Source organism: Eptatretus burgeri, chromosome 2 (assembly GCF_056783735.1).
Source record: "Eptatretus burgeri isolate ZD-2024b chromosome 2, Ebu_testis_v1, whole genome shotgun sequence".
In the NCBI taxonomy this organism is placed as follows: domain Eukaryota; kingdom Metazoa; phylum Chordata; class Myxini; order Myxiniformes; family Myxinidae; genus Eptatretus; species Eptatretus burgeri.
Window position 1 is genome coordinate 136372590 of NC_140962.1, and position 20159 is coordinate 136392748.

General features: G+C 46.3%; 1 protein-coding gene and 1 non-coding gene across 2 annotated transcripts in view; both read left to right on the forward strand.

Annotated features, from left to right (window-relative positions):
- The window catches only part of ARL6 (ARF like GTPase 6), a 79934-nt gene that overhangs the window by 1345 nt on the left and 58430 nt on the right, over positions 1 to 20159 (forward strand). The gene's annotated exons all lie outside the window — the stretch shown is intronic.
- LOC147033231 (U1 spliceosomal RNA) lies at positions 4835 to 4998 on the forward strand. Its single transcript, XR_015055665.1, has one exon. It is a non-coding gene; the product is annotated as a U1 spliceosomal RNA (small nuclear RNA).

The window sequence follows — 20159 nt, forward strand, 5'->3', positions numbered from 1 at the left end:
TTCGACATCGGGATTGCAGCTCTCTCTGAGGTTCGGAGACCGGATTGCGGCGAGATAATGGTGGGTGGTTACACCTACTATTGGTCTGGTCGCTCTGATGATTACCATACCCAAGGAGTTGCTGTAGCTGTGTCCAATAAGCTGACCCCAATGATAATTGAGGTAACACCGGTCAACGAGCGTATTATGAGATTAAGGATTCGTCACTCCTTAGGTGTCATTTCCCTGGTCTCTGTTTATGCTCCGACTGAGGCGAGTGATCTCACCGTGAAGGATACATTCTACGCCACACTCGAGTCTGTGGTTGATCAGTGCCCCAGACGAGATACACTTCTAGTCTTGGGGGATTTCAATGCATCGACTGGAACTGATAGGGATGGTTATGAGGTGTGTGTTGGTCCCCATGGGTGAGGAACTATGAACCAGAATAGCACTAAGTTCCTTGACTTTGCAAAAGTCATGGACTTAGGGTGGCTGGTTCATGGTTTCAGCGCCCACAAGCTCATCGCTGGACTTGGTATTCCAACGCTGGCGGTGAGGCAAAGGAGATTGACCATGTCCTCATTGACGGTCGTTGGAGGATGATCCAGAACTGCAGGGTCTACCGGAGTGCTCAGTTCCTCAATACTGACCACAGGCTTGTTGTAGCAACTCTAAAGCTGCACCTTAAATCCTGGAGAATGGTACCATCCCGGCCGAGGCTGGATGTTGCCAAGCTCAGGTATGAGAGAGTAGCTGAGGAGTTTGCAAACAGGCTGAGTGGACACTTGGGGGGTCTGGGTGCTTTGGGGGGTCCTGAAGAGTTGTGGAGCACCTTCAAGACCACCGTCCTTGATGTTGCCGGTGGATGTCTTGGAGCTCACCGCAGGGCAAAGAAGAATTTTGTCTCTCAAGGGACACTGGATACCATTGACCAGAGTCGCAGGGCCAGGCTGAATGGCAGAGCTGAGCTGTTCAGGGAGCTGAGGCGTAAAACTGTACGTGCACTGAGGGTGGACAAGGAGGCCTATGTGCGAGGAATCTGTGAGGGGGTAGAGCATCACCTGTGGACAGGTGATTCTCGTCCCGCTTACAGGGGAATTCGCGCATTACGTTCATCCAAGCCCATCCCTCGGAGCACTGCAGTTCGAGCAGAGAGTGGTAGGCTCTTGACAGAGGAGTCTGAAGTGAAGGCCCGCTGGGCTGGTTACTTTGAGCGGTTGTACCAGGCTGATCCCCCAGCTGTCGAGTTGGACATCAAGGGTGTTACAATCCCTGTTGCTGACCCTCGAATCAACTGTGGTCCACCTTCGCTTGTGGAAACACGGGCTGCGGTGAACCATTTGAAACGGGGCAAAGCTCCAGGGATCTGTGGCATCCATGCCGAACTTCTTAAGGCTGGTGGAAATGCTGCACTCGTGTCGTTGCATGCAGTTTTGTGCTCTGCCTGGAACACAGGCATCATCCCAACTGACTGGAAGAGGGGCCTTGTTGTCCCTCTCTGGAAAGGGAAGGGTGATCGCCAAGACTGCAACAACTACCGAGGGGTGACGCTGCTCTCAGTGCCGGGCAAGGTCTTTGCTCGGATAATTCTTGATAGGGTTCGCCACCATCTGCTTGAGCACCAGCGTCCAGAGCAGTCAGGCTTTACACCAAAGAGGTCAACGATTGACCGTATCCTTGCCCTTCGTGTCCTCACTGAACGCAGACGAGAGTTTCGGCAGGGGCTGCTTGCAGCCTATATTGATCTCTGTAAAGCGTTCGATTCAGTCAATCGGGATGTCCTCTGGAGGATTCTTGGTCTTCGTGGGGTGCCACCAAAATGATCGATCTGATGTCTGAACTCTACTCCGGTACTGAGAGTGCTGTGAAGTGTGGTGGTACCATCTCTGACTTATTTCCAGTTGTTACTGGAGTTCGTCAGGGATGTGTACTTGCCCCCACACTTTTCAGCACTTGTATGGACTGGATTTAAGGGAGGATGTCAGAGAGATCAAGTTGCGGTGCATCGTTTGGGAATGTCAAGATCTCGGACCTTGATTTTGCTGATGATGCAGTCATCTTTGCGGAGACTTTAGACAGCCTCTTGGGGGCCCTCGAGGTGCTGAATGAGGAGTCGGAGCCGCTGGGATTACGGGTTTCTTGGGTCAAAACTAAGATCCAGGCTTTCAATGACATATTGGATGCTGCTGTCCTGTCTGTGTCTGTTTGTGGTGAGGATGTTGAGCTCGTGGAGAGATTCACTTACCTTGGCAGTGATATTCATGTCTCTGCTGGCTGCGAGTCAGAGGTCAATAGACGTCTGAGTCGGGCCTGGGGAGTCATGGATTCACTAGATCATGGGGTGTGGCGCTGCCGGTACCTTTGCGGGAGGACGAAAGTCCGAGTCTTCAGGTCCTTGGTACTTCCAGTCTTGCTCTATGGGTGCGAGACTTGGACTCTGACCAAGGATCTGAGACGGAGACTTAATTCCTTTGGTACCAGGTGTCTTCGGAGAATCCTTGGCTATCTCTGGTCGGATTTTGTGTCCAACGAGCGGTTGCTGAGAGAGACTCTGATGAGATTTGTTACCTGCATAGTCCGTGAGCGTCATTTGCGGCTGTATGGACATGTGGCTCGTTTTCCTGACACTGATCCTGCTCACCAGATTCTCTCAGCGAGGGAGTCTCATGAGTGGAGGAGGCCAGTGGGCCGACCACATGCCTCATGGTTGCAGCAGGTTGACCATCATCTCAAGGAGATGGGGATGGGCCTGGCATCTGCCTGGGGGATGGCCAGACGGAGGCCCCTGGAGTACCGGCGGAAAGTGGACGCAGCGACGCGCTGTTCTGGCACATGCTCCCATACCTGACCTGAGAATGGAATTAAAATAAATTCAAATCAAATCAAATGGAAAGACCAAATCGGTACAGTCCTGCATTGGAGTAATCAGATCAGAAGGAACCCAAACAAGCAAAAAGCAAAAATGAAGTCATCAGGAGGAACCTGGATAGGATTTAGGTTTCAGCTGCTACTCCTCTACCCTCAAACCCATCGAGGTGTAGCCAAGGGAGCCTATTCAAAAGAAAAAACAAGAGACTCCAGATCAAAAAATATATAAAAATTCTGCCGGAAAGAGACTACCTCTACAACTTAGTAAAGTTTCATGACGATCAGTTTAGAATTGTGACCTGTACGTGATAAACAAACAGACAAACAAACAAACATAATAACAAAATCGACTGACCAATATACTTGAAAAACCTTCGATTTTGCAGGTAGCAAAGAAAAACAAACAGACAAACAGAATAATGCATGCAACCAACCATTATACTTAAAAAATCTTCGTTTTCACAAGTAACAGACAGCCAAATAGACCCAAATGCAATACTCTCACCTTTGGTGAGGGTAACTGCTTCCTCCAGTGCAACCTGTTGCACCAGGATGATATAATGGTGTTACTTGGTCACTCAATACACATTCATTTTCGGAGTGGCGACAGCATGATTACGATGATGATAACTGCAAATCTGAGCGAAAGTCCCATCTTGTAGTTAAAATGTACTCCATCAAACTATTGGATTTTTTTTTACCCTCACCAGAGGAGAGGGTATTGCATTTGGGTCTGTTTGTTTGTCCACACAGAACGTATGTGGATTCATTACATTAGACCCTTTAGAATCCTAAGACCATTAAGACCCTTTAGAACCTAAAAACCCTTTACGATCCCTTCAACCCTTTTGAACTATAATACCCTTTAGAAACCAAACACCCTTTAAGACCACTTAGAACACTAAGACCCTGTAGGCCCCATTACACCCTTTAGAACCCTTTGACCTCTTAGACCATTTATAACCCTAAGACCCTGTAGACCGCAAAGACACTAGAGATCCTCTTAGACCCTTTAGAACCCCAGAGACCCTTGGACTCTTTTGTACCATTTAGACCTTCGCACCTTTCAGACTTTTTAATTTCAGTTCCCTGTAGACCCCTTTGACCTTTTGACCCTTCTTGGACGTTTTAAGACCTTTTAGACCCCTTCAGACAATTCTGACCCTTTAGACCTTAAATTACACCCTTTGGACCCCTTTGACCCTTTAGACCCCTTTATACCTTTCCACCTTTAGACCTTCAGACCATTTGACTTTTGCAACTTTGCATACCTTTGACCTTTTACACACTTACAACTAGACCTTTCATTTGCAATCAACGACCTTTCATTTCGTACATCCTTCCATTTATTTGTCACACAAAATACACCACGCAAAACCAATCCTAGCAAGGGTCTGCAATCTCTGATTACTCTTTCTTGTTTTCCCCAGAAAACCAATAAAACCACTATTTTGAAAGTGGTGGTGTCTGCTCCTCCTCCAAATCTTTTAAATTTTAGGAACTGGCCCAAAAACCCCGTCTTCCATTTCCTAAACATCATACACGGGGCTGGAGCTGCAACCGGAAAGTTCAAAACATTTTAATCTTCATCTCCTCGATTTGACCTTTTTCAAGCCTAAACACAGTGATCGGTGAATGACTTTAGAGACAATAGTGTGTGTGACAAGCAAGCTTTAAAATCGCGACTCAGCATCCGGCGTATTGACGTCACTAATTTATGCTCAACGTCCTGTGACGGAGGAATTCTCGAAAGACAACGCATTGCTATAACATTTATAATTCACTCAAACCTCAGCAGCGAAGGGAGAAATTCTCCAAATATCGAAATCGGATTATGGAACCTAATGTTCCGATTAGGATGTGCTCATGAAGCTCTTGAAACGTTCACTATTGAAATAAATATTCAGAAGACTCATCATATTGGTTCCGGCAAAGCAAGGCGGTGCTAGTGGTAAGAAAAGGGAGCCCGTGTGGTGAACAACTCATACTTACCTGACGGGAGAGATACCGTGATCATTAAGGCGGTTCTCTCAGGGCGAGGCCTACCCATTGCACTACGGGCGGGTTGACCCCTGCGATTTCCCCAAATGTGGGAAAGTCGACCGTACAATTTGTGGTAGTGGGGGACTGCGTTCGCGCTATCCCCTGTTTGATTAAGAAAAAGCAGATTGACTTGTCAATTCGTTCCTTTGATAAATACATTAGTAGTGCTTTCAAGGTTAAGATTGTTTGTTTATTAATTGCTGGAATTCTTCGGATTTTGGCAATTATATTGGTTGGTTGTGTCTGTCTGTCTATTTGTCGCTAGACTACCCTTATTCTCAGGTTTTCCGTCTGTCTGTATGTATGTAATGGACAGCTCTGGAGGCCAGAGGAGTCAACCGATTTTAATGAAACTTGACTGGTAGGTTCATACCAGGATCTAGTTGTATGATTTTGAGCACCGTTGCTATGGACGACACCGTTGCCTAACAACGGGACTTTGAAATTTTTTAAAAAATCCGAAAAATATTTAAATATATATTTTTTCCGAAAATCAAAAATCGGCTTCCGCGCATTTATGCGCACTATAATCAACCTCTTTGTCAAAAAATTTCAGTCCGATCCGTCAAAAACTGTATGACGAGTATGCAATTATATAGCGACCACCCATGTCGCCTACCGGCTTGTCTGTCTGTTTGTATGTAATGGACAGCTCTGGAGGCCAGAGGAGTCAACCAATTTTGATGAAACTTGACTGGAAGGTTCATACCAGGATCGAGTTGTATGCTTTTGAGCACCATTGCTATGGACGCCACCGTTGCCTAGCAACGGGACTTAAGATTGTCCGATCCATCAAAAACTGTGTGACTAGTATGCAATTATATAGCGACCACCCATGTCGCCTACCGGCTTGTTTGTGTGTTTGTTTACTCTGTAGCAGCCACACCGATTCAGCGATCATGACCAAACTGGGTACAGACGTCGGCCATGGTCCAACTTAGATACTTGTCGTTTTTGGTGAATCTATGTCAAAGGTCAAAGTCACCGAAAAACCGAAATTCTTATTTTCGCAATAATGTCCACTAAAATGGTCGTATTGACTTCAAACCAAATCCAAAATGTGCATCTTCCAATTCTGCATCCAACCATATGTCTCATTGGGGTGTCACACCAACACCCTTCGTAGCGGTCGGGGGTCGCATGTCAGGGGGGTCGGGTCAAAACTTTCAAATTGCGATAAAAATGCCATTTCAAGTCCGATTGACTTCCAAGTTATGATCATGACCAAACTAAGTGCTATAACTCATTAAACAGTGGCACTATCGACTTATAAGAACCAAATTGATTTCCAGGTTTTTGTTTTTTCAGAGATCATGGAGATATGACAAAGTTATTCCTGCATTTCCTTGCTCAACGAGCAATTTCATTTCATTGTTTGTCTAGTCCAATCTGTCAATGTCTTAATTTATTTCACAGTATTTTTAAAACTAATATTGGATGTTATTTGTGTTTCATTCGTCGCCCACGTGTGGTGCGTTAGCCAATCAAAGCTGCTCATGAAACGATGCTTAAAGCAAGCCAAATATAGGTGAAAAACAAAGCATAAATAATTCTGATTTTGTTACATCAACGTACAGCACAAAGCATCCACAATAAGTGTGTGTGTGTGTGTGTGTGTGTGTGTGTGTGTGTGTGTGTGTGTGTGTGTGTGTGTGTGTGTGTGTGTGTTTGTGTGTGTGTCATACTTTGTGTCTATTAATTACGTACGTCTATCCAAGAAATCCACACTATTGGAAATGTACCTTAAGACTGCCGAGACCCCAAAAAACCCCGAGAGTCCCAAAACATCCGGAAACTCCAAAAGTCCCTGAGGACCCAAAAGACCCCAAGGACCGAAAAACCTCAGAAGACCCAAAATACCCTGAGGACCCAAAAACCCCAGAGGACCCAAAAGTCCCAGATGACCCCAAAGTCCCTGAGGACCAAAAGGCCCAAAAGTCCCAGAGGAGCCAAAAGACTCAAAAGTCCCCGAGGACCCAAAAGACCCACAAGACCCTGGAGATTCCTTTAGACTCTACTGTAAATGGATAAGGTGTGTATGTGTGTGTGTGTGTGTGTGTGTGTGTGTGTGTGTGTGTGTGTGTGTGTGTGTGTGTGTGTGTGTGTGTGTGTGTGTGTGTGTGTGTGTGTGTGTGTGTGTGTGTGTGTGTGTGATGTGTTTTTGTGGAGTTCTACGAGAGTGTTCTGATGTGAAATGTGAAAAAATGATCATTATGACCTCCTGAGTTGATTAGGCTAATTAACTAAAAAAAAATCCGTTAGAATTCCCATGTTTTTAACGCACACCATGTTAAGGTATATTAAGCAGCTTAATATGTCCTTCTACCACGGCATGGCATTCGAATTAGAAAATAATAATCCAAAACAATAATAACATTGTAACAAAGCATATATTTATTAACACCAATAATATTTTCAACAATAATACCAATAGTTGTATCATATGGCAAAAATAATAACGAACATAGTGTTGTGGGCTGGCGGGGTCGAGTGAGAAGACCATTCGGTGGGGGAAGCTACGTCGATTCTCACCAGACTCCCCGGAATTGCAGGCCGTCGCTCACGGATAAATCCGTGACGCGGTGGGTCGCTTAACCGACCGTGGACGCCAATAATTCAACTGCGTGACCTAGGGTCCTCCCGCCTATGGAATGGGGTTATCTAATTAACCATGCGGTTTAACCACCGGGGAACCACGCCCTCGGTACGCCTTGTCCGAACCGGATCACTACTGGATCGGATCACCTTTCCCGAACGGATTTAGCCGAGCGACACTGCCAAGGACGTACCGGCAAGAAGGAACGGACCGTTGGCAATAAAGACCCGGATAAACCTGGATTCGAACCATCCTGGACCAATGAGGGAAAAGACAAAGGCGAGCTGGGAACATTTCTGCAACAATTATTTATTAACAAGCAAGTGAGGAAAAGCATGTGGCACAACAAAGGTTTATTGGGTATATACCACAGGGAAAGAGGAGAGGGGTGTGGAGGGATGTGACAATTATACAAGCAACTTACTAAAGCAGACACAGTGCAGACTTGATTTGAGATTATTCACAGTAACAATAAAAGATCTTCTTCAGGCTTACTTAACAGACAGGCACCAGCACGCTCAGACACACACACAGAAAAAGAAGAAACCCCAATGAAAAAAGGACTTTTGCAGCCAGGGAGGGAGGGGGTTGAGGTTATAGTTTTCGGTACCTGGGTGTTTCGGGGGAGGGATGCTCCGTGGTGCGGCACCCGACAATAGCCGCGTTGTTTTGGCCACGGCTGCACGTGTGGAGATCGTGTTCCGAACAGGAGGAGCTTGAGTGGAGAAGGGAGCAGTCCAGAAGGCGAGGGTGGAGCAGTAGGCGGGACCAGGCAGGAGGCTTGGTCGAGAAGCAGGAAGCGAGGTCGTGTTGGTGGAGACGAGGAACAGAAGGGGGGCCGTCGAGGCGAGACGTGGGCGGAGTCAAGTAGCAGGAACACTCCGCGTGGAGATACCCACACCGAACACACACAACAACCACTCCACGGAGGATTTCTCCGTGTTTTATATAGCCCGGAGGTCGAGGGAGGGCCATGCCGAATCCGACATCATTGCTTGAGTCAGCGTTCCGACTGGCCCGACCCCTCATGTGGTCCACCATCCTGGGCCGGGTTTCGGCCAGACGCCGGTATAGCCCGCCCATCTAGGTGCGAAAGCGTATGTGACACGCCGCACATGTCTGGCCTCGGGTAGATGGTGGAAGCTCAAAGCACCAGTCTACTCCAAAGTGCACGTTGCAATTTTACCTCAGAAGTGATCGTTGGGGAGGGTACCGTGGGTTGTCATGCTGTGGTAAGCGAGATGACGGGCAAGTGAGGCAGATTTACCTCAGAAAAGAAAAGGTGGGAATAAAACAAGCTCGAATGAGCTAAGATCCTCGTCCTCTTAATGATGATGTCATAAAAACGAATATGACGTCATTCTGATGTATCAGGTTTGCGATAAATTATCTGTGCTAATGCCGGGCTTGATTCCCGCAAACAAAATTCAAACAGCTTGCCTAGTTTCGGAGATAATGGTATAGGCGATTTCCATTAGCGGCGATATTATGACGTCAACTTTTTTCAAGGAAGAATTTCCAAAATCGGAGATGGTTATTGCCTGCGCGTGGGCCTTCTGCATATACCTGGCAAGTTTCACGAAGATCCGATGAAAACTGAGTTGTGAAACAAAAAATGTCAAAAAATAGGAATGACGTCATTGTGATGTATCATATGTGTGGTAATTCATCTCTGCTAATGCCCTGTTCGATTCGCGCAAACAGAATTCAAAAAGCTTGCCTAGTTTCGGAGATAATTTTTTAGGCGATTTCCATTAGCGGAGATATTTTGACGTCATAACTTTTTTTAGAGGAGGAATTTTCAAAATCGGAGATGGTTACTGTCTGCGCAGGGTATTATATATATATATATATATATATATATATATATATATATATATATATATATATATATATATATATGTATATATATATATATATATATATATATATATATATATATATATATATATATATATATATATATATATGTAAATATGTATGTATATATATATATATATATATATATATATATATATATATATATATATATATATATATATATATATGTATATTGTTGTGGTTGACGAAATTCGCAAACCACCATTCAGGTCCTGTAGGTGAGATATCTCTGTAAGTATATGTGTAGTTAGGCCCAAACCCGTTGTTTAGAGGGAATAAATGTCATTCATTTGGGCTGCGACCCTTTTAGATAGCCGTTTTTCTTTTACTATCTTTATTTTGGACCAGCCGCCATTACTACCACCACAACCACCACCAACCACGTCTCAACAGCCATCACACAACAACCACCAACCGCAACGCCGCTTCACAACAAGTTGCCGCGCGCTGTGAGTTGCCGTGCTGGTGCTGCGCATGTGGAAAAAAAGAAAAGAAAAAGCAAGCCTCACTTTCGGGTGCACAGGATTCCCGGGCAAGGGGTGGAAGACCCCCTTGACCAGGGCACAGGATGGAAACTAGTTAGGGGGAAGGGTTAGCTTAGTTAGACCGACTTCATGGGGCAGGGGTAAGTCCTCATGGAGTCCGTGGAATGGATTAGGTAGAGGGATTGTTAGTGAGATTTAGGTTGGGAAATGATTTTTAGACATTTGAGGACAGTGACAGACTTTGAATGTGTAGAGGGGACGTAGTTTAGCTACGTAGTGTTAAAAGGAACGTGCTGTAGTTTAAGGGACGACGTGGGAGCACGAGTTAGTTAGGGGAGGTAGTTAGAAGGATGGCGGAGTTCAGCGGTGTATGTGTTGAAGAGTTGTGAGGTGAGTACATGATGAGTGAGTGAGGCCAACGGGTCTGTGTGAGTGGAGTGAATGGGGAATGCATGGTGCGATGAGTGAGTGGGGGAGGAGTGACTCCCGCCCAAGGGACCCCGGGGTCAGTGTAGAGTGAGTTAGGGGGTTAGTTAAATTGAAAAATGGAGGTCGTTTTGTTGTTGGTGTGAATGTAGGCTCGAAACCCATTTGGAGGGGTGCAGGAGCCCTGTTGACGGGCTGGGAGCGTGGCTGCGAAAGGTGAGTATTGCTGAGTGGGTCCCCCGGGCACCAGGCTAGTCAGCCGTGGTTGGCCAAGGGCCCATGGGGGGCCGGGATAGCGTAGTGGACACGGGTGCGCCTGCTTGGTGCGGGGGCCCGGGGCGCCATTAGACGCGTGGGCAGTGTTATGGGCACGGGTGACCCTCGGAAAGGGGCCCGGGAAGCCAGCCTGCCACGTGTGCGTTTCAGGGGAGGTGCCATGGGGGGCACTCTCCGGTTTTAGGGAGCTGGTAGGCTCGGAGGCAGTGTAGTGCCCGGGGGTGCCATCGTAGGGGAATTGGCAGAGGGTCGTGCCTGCCAAAGGGAGCCACGCGTCCCAGCCATGAGACCGTGTGAGGGCACGGAGAGAAAATTGGGGGTAAGGCCCGAAATTGTAAGGACACTAACACAGGCGACGGGAATCTGGGTTGATAGAACCAATAGTTTAAGCGAGAGGCGCTTGTTGAAAGCCCCGGGGTAGTTTAACAGTTAAATGGATAGGGTAGAATAGGAAGTGTACCCCTCCGCACCATCCATCCCCTCGCTCTCGTTGTGGGCCGCTGGACCCACTTTGTGTTATAGATCGCTGAACTCTGGGGAGGCCATTCTGAGGCTTCATTGGGCCTCGACACAGGACGCTCGCTCTCCCTTGTTCCCCTCCGGGAAGGGAACGTAGGGGTTGGGAGTAGGCTAGGTGACAGGATAGGTTAGCCGAACAAGGACGATAAAGGGGGTTAGGGGACGATTTATAGTGGGGAAGTAAAAATAAAAAAATAAAAAGTTGGGGCTAAAGTGGGGTTTGACAAATTAAGGGAGTGGGTATAGACAGTGACAGGCAAAGGCGAAAGGTTGGGAGGGAGACCGTAGAGTAGGTCCGAGCCCGCCTTCCGAGTGGCCAGCACCACCGCACTCCCTCCACCAACCTCCACTGAACGGCGAAGGCTGGCCAGCTTCATCGGCAGCTGTTGTTTTGCTGCAAGGCCTGTGCCGGCTGGATCGGCTGCAGCTGCTGTGCTGCAAAGCCTGTACCGGCCGGATCGTCTGCAGCTGTTTTCTGCAAGGCCTGTGCCGGCCAGTTCATCTGCTTGCTGTGTTTGCCTGCAGCGGCCTTGTTCTGCAGGCGGTGTTTGCCTGATCACCTTTGTCATGCCATGCCCACTGCCCCTGTTCACCAGCCCCGTTCAATTTTTGCTTTGACCCCCCCCCCCCTGTTCATTGCCATGTGCGCCAGGATCAGAAAGCAACAGTTTGCAAGCTGCAAGAACTGCCCTGTTGGCAGCTACAACACGGGCCTGCAGTGGCGGCCCGTGCACCGTGTTTGCGTCCAGCCATTCATCCATCCATTCGTTGTGTTCATTGCGTGTGCCACTTGAGCTGGCACGGAGACTGCGTTTGTGCAGCCCATGCACCGTTGTTGTTCAGTGGGTTCATTTTAAAAAGGGAAGGCCTTGGACTGCGTGTGAGCAGCCGGCCACGTTCCCTGTCACCTGCATTGTTTGAGTCAGAGACTGCATGCGAGCAGCCTGGCTCCCTGCTAACTGCTTTCTTTTTGCAGAGTTCATTGATCCTGGGCCATGGTTTAGTGTAAAATTTGTAAGTTAAGGTAAGATGTACTGTACATATGAGTGCACCCCCGGCATGTCTGTCCTAGCGCCGGCAATTTTATTTAAGTCGTCCATGTGAGTGGGTTTGTTTAGGTAGTTACTCAGCCCTCAGGTTATTTATTTTGGGGACACGAATGCCATGAATGTCGCACTCAGGGATCCGTAGGTAAAATGTATTAGGGGAAAACTACACATGATGGCACACGAAAATTTGACGACTCGGGACGAGTCTGTAAAAAGGGGAGGGGGTAGTGTTGTGGTTGACGAAATTCGCAAACCACCATTCAGGTCCCGTAGGTGAGATATCTCTGTAAGTATATGTGTAGTTAGGCCCAAACCCGTTGTTTAGAGGGAATAAATGTCATTCATTCGGGCTGCGACCCTTTTAGATAGCAGATTTTCTTTTACTATCTTTATTTTGGACCAGCCGCCATTACTACCACCACAACCACCACCAACCACGTCTCAACAGCCATCACACAACAACCACCAACCGCAACGCCGCTTCACAACAACAGCCACGACCCTTGCCGTCACATCTTGCTCTCGCAACCATCGCATCACCGCCATTCCCGCGCCGCTTGTGGGCACCGATCCTGGACTCGTACAGGGCGCGCACCGAGCAGCGGGTGCAAAAACACCAGCCTTTCCGAGAAATCGGATCAAGAATCATTCACGCCCACTTTTCCTCTGTCCAATGGGGAGCCAGCCAGAGGTGAAGGGTCGAAGGTGAAGGAGCGAAGCCCCGGGGACTATAAAGGGCCGCGTTCGCTCGCCGAAAAGGCAGTTGTTGAGGGAGTTTCTGAATCGGGAGAGAAAAAGAGTTTCTGAATCGCAGTTGGAGGGAGTTGAGAAGAGGAGGCAGTTGGAAAGAGTTGAGCAGTTGGACGGAGTTGAGAAGAGTGGAGAGTGGGAGAGTTGGAGAGTTGTGGCGGCGGCGAAGGCAGTCGAGAGAGTGTCTGTCGGGGTCCGGGGAGGCTGGAAAAGCCAAGAATCTTTGTGGAGGTCGGCGCTCGTGTCAGAGTCGGGGAGCTGCGGAGAGGGGAGGCCGGTAACGCGACCGAGGTCGCGGTGGAGTCGCTCGTCGCGGGACCCAAGCCAGCGAGATATCCTCATTTCCCCGAGCATCAACAACCCCCTCCTGTTTCCCCCCGCGCTGAGATAGTGTGAGAAGGGGGCCCCGTTCCCACCCCATTCCAGGCAGTGCCAGCGAGGCCCGGGGAGTCGGGGCGCCGCCGCCATCTTGCGGCTCATCACCAGACGGGTAGCTCGACGCGGTCTCGGCCCCAGGCCCGTCTGCCCCCCCTCATCGTTGAGGGTGGCCCCTTCCTTTTTCTTTTGCTTTGAGTATATGTGTTGTCGGCGCCGTCTGTGAAGTAAAACTGTATAAGTGTTGCCGTGTGCTCGGTAGTCGGTAGTAGATCTGCATTGTTGCATTTGCTTTTTGTGCAGAATTGTTGTGTTTCTTCTACTTTTACATTTGCTTTTGGTGTATAATTGTATATGTGTGCTTTCCGTTTGCCGCGGAATAAATGTGCTTTATGTTTAACTGTTTTTCCCGTTTCGCTTCGTCTTTTCTTTTATTGAATCTCCATCTTACTTCACGTAAAGGGTTGGTCGTGGGCTAAATACGCCCAATAATTAATCGAACCGTCGAGGTTGACGATAACACCGCTCGATTATCCCGATAGTACGGAACGGGTCGTTTAAAGTGGCCCGTGTCCGAAGTCGACCTGCGGCGAGGTGCGATCGCCCGGTCTACCCTCCGTGTGGGTACTTAGGTAGGTCGAATTTGGCGAGCAACCCTATCCCACGTGGGGGGCCGATTGGCACGATCATGGTGAGGCCGAAAGGCCCACCCGTGACTAGTTCCCGGCGTTGGTCCGAGAGGGTCACGACGGGATTGTCCGTCCGGTGGGCGACGTGCCGCGACTCGAGTTACGTGGCCGCTCGCACGCCGGCGGGCGCGAATCCGCAACAATATATATATATATATATATATATACATATACATACATACATATATATATATATATATATATATATATATATATATATATATATATATATATATATATATATATATAATATATATTATATATATATATAATTATATATATATATATATATATTATTATATATATATATATATATATATAATTATATATATATATATAATATATTATAATTATATATTATAATAACATTATATATATATATATATATATATATATATATATGTATGTATGTGTATATATATATATATGTATATATATATATATATATGTATGTGTATATATGCATATATATGTATATATGTATATATATATATATATATATATATATATATATATATATATATATATATATATCTATATATATATATATATATATATATATATGCCTGGTGTTGGCGCAGTGGTTAGGGCAGCGGCTTGGGATCCAAAAGGTCCTGAGTTCAAGCCCCATTGAGCCACTGAATTATTACACCAGGGGGTTGACTCAGCCTGTCATCCTTCTGAGGTCGGCGAAATGAGTACCAGTGTACTGGGCCGGTGTATACCCCGGTTAAAAATAGGTGTACCATATCCCTGTGTCGCAAGAGGCGACCAGGGTTGCGTCAGGAAGGGCATCCAGTGTAAAAAATGTGCCAAATCACCATGCGGATCATATGGATGATCCGCTGTGGCGACCCCTAACGGGAGCAGCCGAAAGAAGAAGAAGAAGAAGATGTCTATATATATATATGTATATATGTATGTATATATATGTATATGTATATGCATGTATATATATATATATATATATATATATATATATATATATATATATATATATATATGTATATACAGTAGACTAGGCGTAAGTCGTCTTCATTGGGACTGAGAAAAAAGTGACGACTTGCGCGTATGCGAACATTCATGATGACTGTGGGGTGAAGGATGAAGTTGCGCATAGCCTGGACACGTATGTGTGAGAGCCGGCTATTGTACCAAAAGGAAAACACAATCCTCGGGGCATAGGTGGGCGTTCATTGGTGAGTTGGAAAGTGATCAAGCAAAGATGGAATTAATGAATCAGTTTATCAAAAGTGAAGATAATGAGCAACTGTAAGACAACAACTTCACCTGCTTATCACTATGATGGGATTGATCAACGAACCCCAGAAACTTTTCTGGCATCATCTGCCATAAAAGCCCAGTCTCATCGGCATTGTACACGTCCCGAGGCTGATACCTTTCCAAGATGTCTTTCAATTTGCCATCCTTCCAGTCGTGCACCACTGCCGAATCCACGCTGCCTGATTCGCCGCGCTTCTTGACCTTGCCGATTCCCCACCTCACTTTGAATCTGTCTAACCAGTGCATCGGCAAGGTCTTGGCATCATCATGCCCAAGGTCCGTAGCGAATTTACGTGCCTTCAGCGGCAACATTTCACCGTCTAACTGAATATTTGGCTGAGCCGACATTTGCCGAAACCAGATGATGAGCGTGTCATCGGCATCTTCAAAGGACACACATTTCACGCGTTTCACACTTACCACCGGCCTCGCGATCTTCTCCACTTGTCCAAACATCATGCCCTTATTCTTCAAGATATCGTTCAATGTCTGCCATTTGATGTCCAACTTCTCAGCTATGGCTGTTTTCTTCATCAGTGGGTTTGCCTCGCAAAACTGGATAATGTCGTATTTTTCTTGGTAGGTTTTAGTTGTAAGCTTGCACTTAGTTGCCATTGTCCTGCCTGCAGTGCGATCAACGTGTGTACGCAGTTATAAATAGCCTATCACTGGCGGTGTAAACCAATGAGCGAGCATCACGATTCCATGAAATCGGGCTTCTCACGAGGCAGCAGTTCCGTGTGACGAGTTAGGAGTGGTAATTTACTTGAGTTTCCATTACGTGGGAACGGACAACATCTAACGACTTCGACGAAGTGACGACTTAGAGATGACGACTTACAGAGGGATGACCCTTTATTCATAGGGAATTAACATGAGATAAATTCGGGAATTTTTGACGCTGCCGACTTAGGCGAAGTGATGAGTTACACGCTGCCGACTTACGCCGTCTACTGTATATATGTATATATATATATATATATATGTATATGTATATATATGTATATGTATATATATATATGTATGTATATATATATATATATGTATGTATATATATATATATGTATGTATATATATGTATGTATGTATATATATATATATATATATATATATATATATATATGTATATGTATGTATGTATGTATGTATGTATGTATGTATGTATGTATGTATGTATGTATATGTATATATATATATATTGTTGCGGATTCGCGCCCGCCGGCGTGCTGACGGCCACGTAACTCGAATCGCGGCACGTCGCCCACCGGACGGACAATCCAGTCGTGACCCTCTCGGACTAACGCCGGGAACCAGTCACGGGTGGACCTTTCGGTCTCACCGCGATCGAGCCAATCAGCCCCCGCGTGGGATAGGGTTGCTCGCCAAATTCGACCTACCTAAGTACCCACGCGGAGGGTAGACCGGGCGATCGCACCTCGCCGCAGGTCGACTTCGGACACGGGCCACTTAAGCGACCCGTTCGGTACTATCGGGATAACCGAGCGGTGTTATCGTCGACCTCGACGGTTCGATTAATTATCGGGCGTATTCAGCCCACTACCAACCCTTTACGTGAAGCAAGATGAGGATTCAATGAAGGAAATGACGAAGCGAAGCGGGAAACAGTTCAACACAAAGCACATTTATTCGCGACGAACGGAAAGCGCACATATTCAATTCCACCAAAAGCACATAGAAAAAACACAATGCAATTTACACAAAAAGCAAATGTAAAAGCGAAGACACAATGCAGAGCTAATACCGACTACCGAGCACACGGCAACACTTATACAATTCTACTTCACAGACGGCGCCGACAACACATACCCAAAACCAAGGAAAGAATACCCTCAAGGATGAGGCGGGCCTGAGGCCGAGACCGGGTCGGGCCTACCCGTCTGGTGATGAGACGCGGAGCGGCGATGGTGCCTCAACTCCGCGGGCCTCGCGGGCAGTGTCTGGTAGGGGGTGGGAAAGGGGCCCCCTTGGTCGCACTATCTCAGCTCGGGGGGAAACAGGAGGGGGTTGCTGATGCTCGGGGTATAGAGGATTTTTATTGCCCCGTGACGAGCGTCTCCACCTCGGCCAGGTCGCGCTGTCGGCCTCCCTGGGGTGCAGCTCCCTGCACGACGCGAGCACCCCCTCGTCTGCCCTCGCCGCCTCTCCACAGCTCCGTCCCCTCTGCTCCGACTCCAACGCACACGACGACCAGCTCCTTCTTGCCAACTCCACCGCCCGCGAAGTCTTAACTCTCTGTTCCCTCTCGACTCTACTACTGGCTGGACTGACGAACATGGTCGCTTATATCAGCCCCGTGGCTTCGCCCTCTCATCTTTGACCCCCTCCCTTCGACCTTTCACCTCGCTCCCCATTGGCCCGAGAAAAAGTGGGCGTGAATGCTTTTTGATCCATAAATTTGCATATATCGATCGCCCTCCAATGCCCTGGGGGCGGGGCCAATTCGCCCCTCGCTCACCGATTGGACGGCAAAAAGTGGGCGTGTGTCGTTTTTGATCCGTTTTTGAAGCACAAAATCCGTGATTTTGTACACGCTGTTCGGCGCGCGCCCTGCACGAGTCCAACACCGGTACCCACAAGCGGCGCAAGAACGGTGGCGATGCGACGGTTGCGAGGTGTGACGTGAAGGTCGTGGCGGTTGTGGTGAAGCGGCGTTGTGGTTGGTGGTTGATGTTGTGACTGGTGGTGGTAACAATGGCGGTTGGTCCAAATTAAAGATAGTAAAAGAAAAACGGCTATCCTGAAGAGTCGCAGCACACATAAATGACATGTATTCCCACTAGACAACGGGTTTGGGCCTAACTACACATGTACTTACCGAGATACCTCACCTAAGGGACCTGAATGGTGGTTTGCGAATTTGGTAACCACAACAATATGTATATATATATCCCAAGTTTCAGGAAGTTTCGATGAAAACTGTAGGCTGGGAAACAAACAAGTTTCAGAGATAATGGTATCGGCGATTTCCATCCGTGGCGATATTATGACGTTAACTTTTTTTCTAGGAAGAATTTCAAAAATCAGAGATGGTTACTGCCTGCGCGTGGGCTTTCTGTATATACATGGCAAGTTTCACGAAGATCCGATGAAAACTCTGGGTTGTGAAACAAAAAATGTCAAAAAATAGGAATGACGTCATAAAAATTGATATGACATCATAGTGATGTATCATATGTGCGGTAATTCATCTCTGCTAATGCCCTGTTTGATTCCCGCAAACAGAATTCAAAAAGCTTGCCGAGTTTCGGAGATATTTTTTATGCGATTTCCATTAGCGGAGATATTTGGACGTCATAACTTTTTTTCTCTGAGGAATTTTCAAAATCGGACATCGTTAATGTCTGCGCAGAGTATTTTATGTATATATGCCAAGTTTCAGGAAGTTTCGATGAAAACTGTAGGCTGTGAAACAAAAAAGTCCACAAGAACAACAACGTGATGAAGACTTAGAGATCCTCCACGAGGATCTAATAAAAGGGAAAAATGATTTAATAATCCTAACTAATAGCCCATTGCAACGCACTCCCTTGTCCTCCCACTACACAAAAGGAAGGGGTCTATCTGCACGTATATTAATGGCATAACTGACTCGGGTCAACTATCTGTTGTGTGCATGCGGTTCCGAGAACCGCAACAATATAATACCAGCGCTGGCCCCAAGCACATCTGGACTTGGCGAAAGGCAAGCTCATACTCAAGCAGAACAGCAAGTGGATACAGGGCCGGATTCAGACCTTTGGAGGCCCGAAGCACTGAAAAGATTATTGTACCCCCATACATGTGTAATCCAAAATAAAAACAATACTAAACCATAAAATGAAATTTTATTTTTCGAAATGAAATAAAACTTGCAGTAAGGTTTATTTACAGTAAACGCTACGGCATCAGTATTACATTGCATAAAAAAGGTGTAAAAAAAAATAATAATATTTAACCTCCGCCATCGAAGATGGACGGAGGTTACTGTTTTCACCCCTGTCTGTTTGTTTGTTTGTTTGTTTTTTTGTTTGTTTGTGAACAGTATTACGGAAAAACTCCTCGACGGATTTCGACGAAACTTGGTGGGGGGATTAGGTATGGCCCAAGGATCATGGCATTAGATTTTGGACTTGGTCCAAAATCCAATATGGCCGCGATGGCGGCCATTTTGAAAAAATATTTGAATTTTTGTTTTTGCATTTCTACATGTTTTAAGTGATTTCTAACCCCCCCCCCAAAAAAAAAATTGTTAGAGAAATAAAAAATTTTGCAACTTTTTTTCAAAAAAATGTCAATTTTTTTTTTTGGCATTTCTTCATGCGCGTCGATCTCGTTTAGTTTATTCAATCGTGGTTCAGTAGTGTGATCCGTTTTGGCCATTTTGAAAAAATATTTGATTTTTTTTTTTTTGCATTTCTACATGTTTTAAGTGATTTCCAACCAAAAAAAAATTGTTAAAGAAAAAAAACTTAGAAAATTTTGCAACTTTTTTTTCAACAAAATTTCGATTTTTTTTTTGCATTTCTACATGTTATAAGTGATTTCCAACAAAAAACATGCCAAAATTATAATTGCGGCTGATTTTGGAACTTCAGGTGGATATACCCACGTAAAATCAATTTCTGCTCAAGGAATCTAGTTATGATGAATGAATTGAGTATGTAAAAGTTAAAAGTAAAAGGGAAAGTTGCAAACTATAACTCTGTGAGCACTGTTGACGTCAAATTGAATGAATAGGATATCAGGTTCACTTGAGTGACCCAGCAGTATTGGCGGCGGAGGTTTTGCACTCTACCGAGTGCTCCCCCTCGAGTCTTGTATATGTATTTTTTTTCATTTATTGTGGGGCCCCCTTTTGTGGGCCCTGGTTCAGCAGCAACATTTGCACCATGGTCCATTGTAAATCCGGCACTGGAAAAAAAAAACTCTGTGGGGC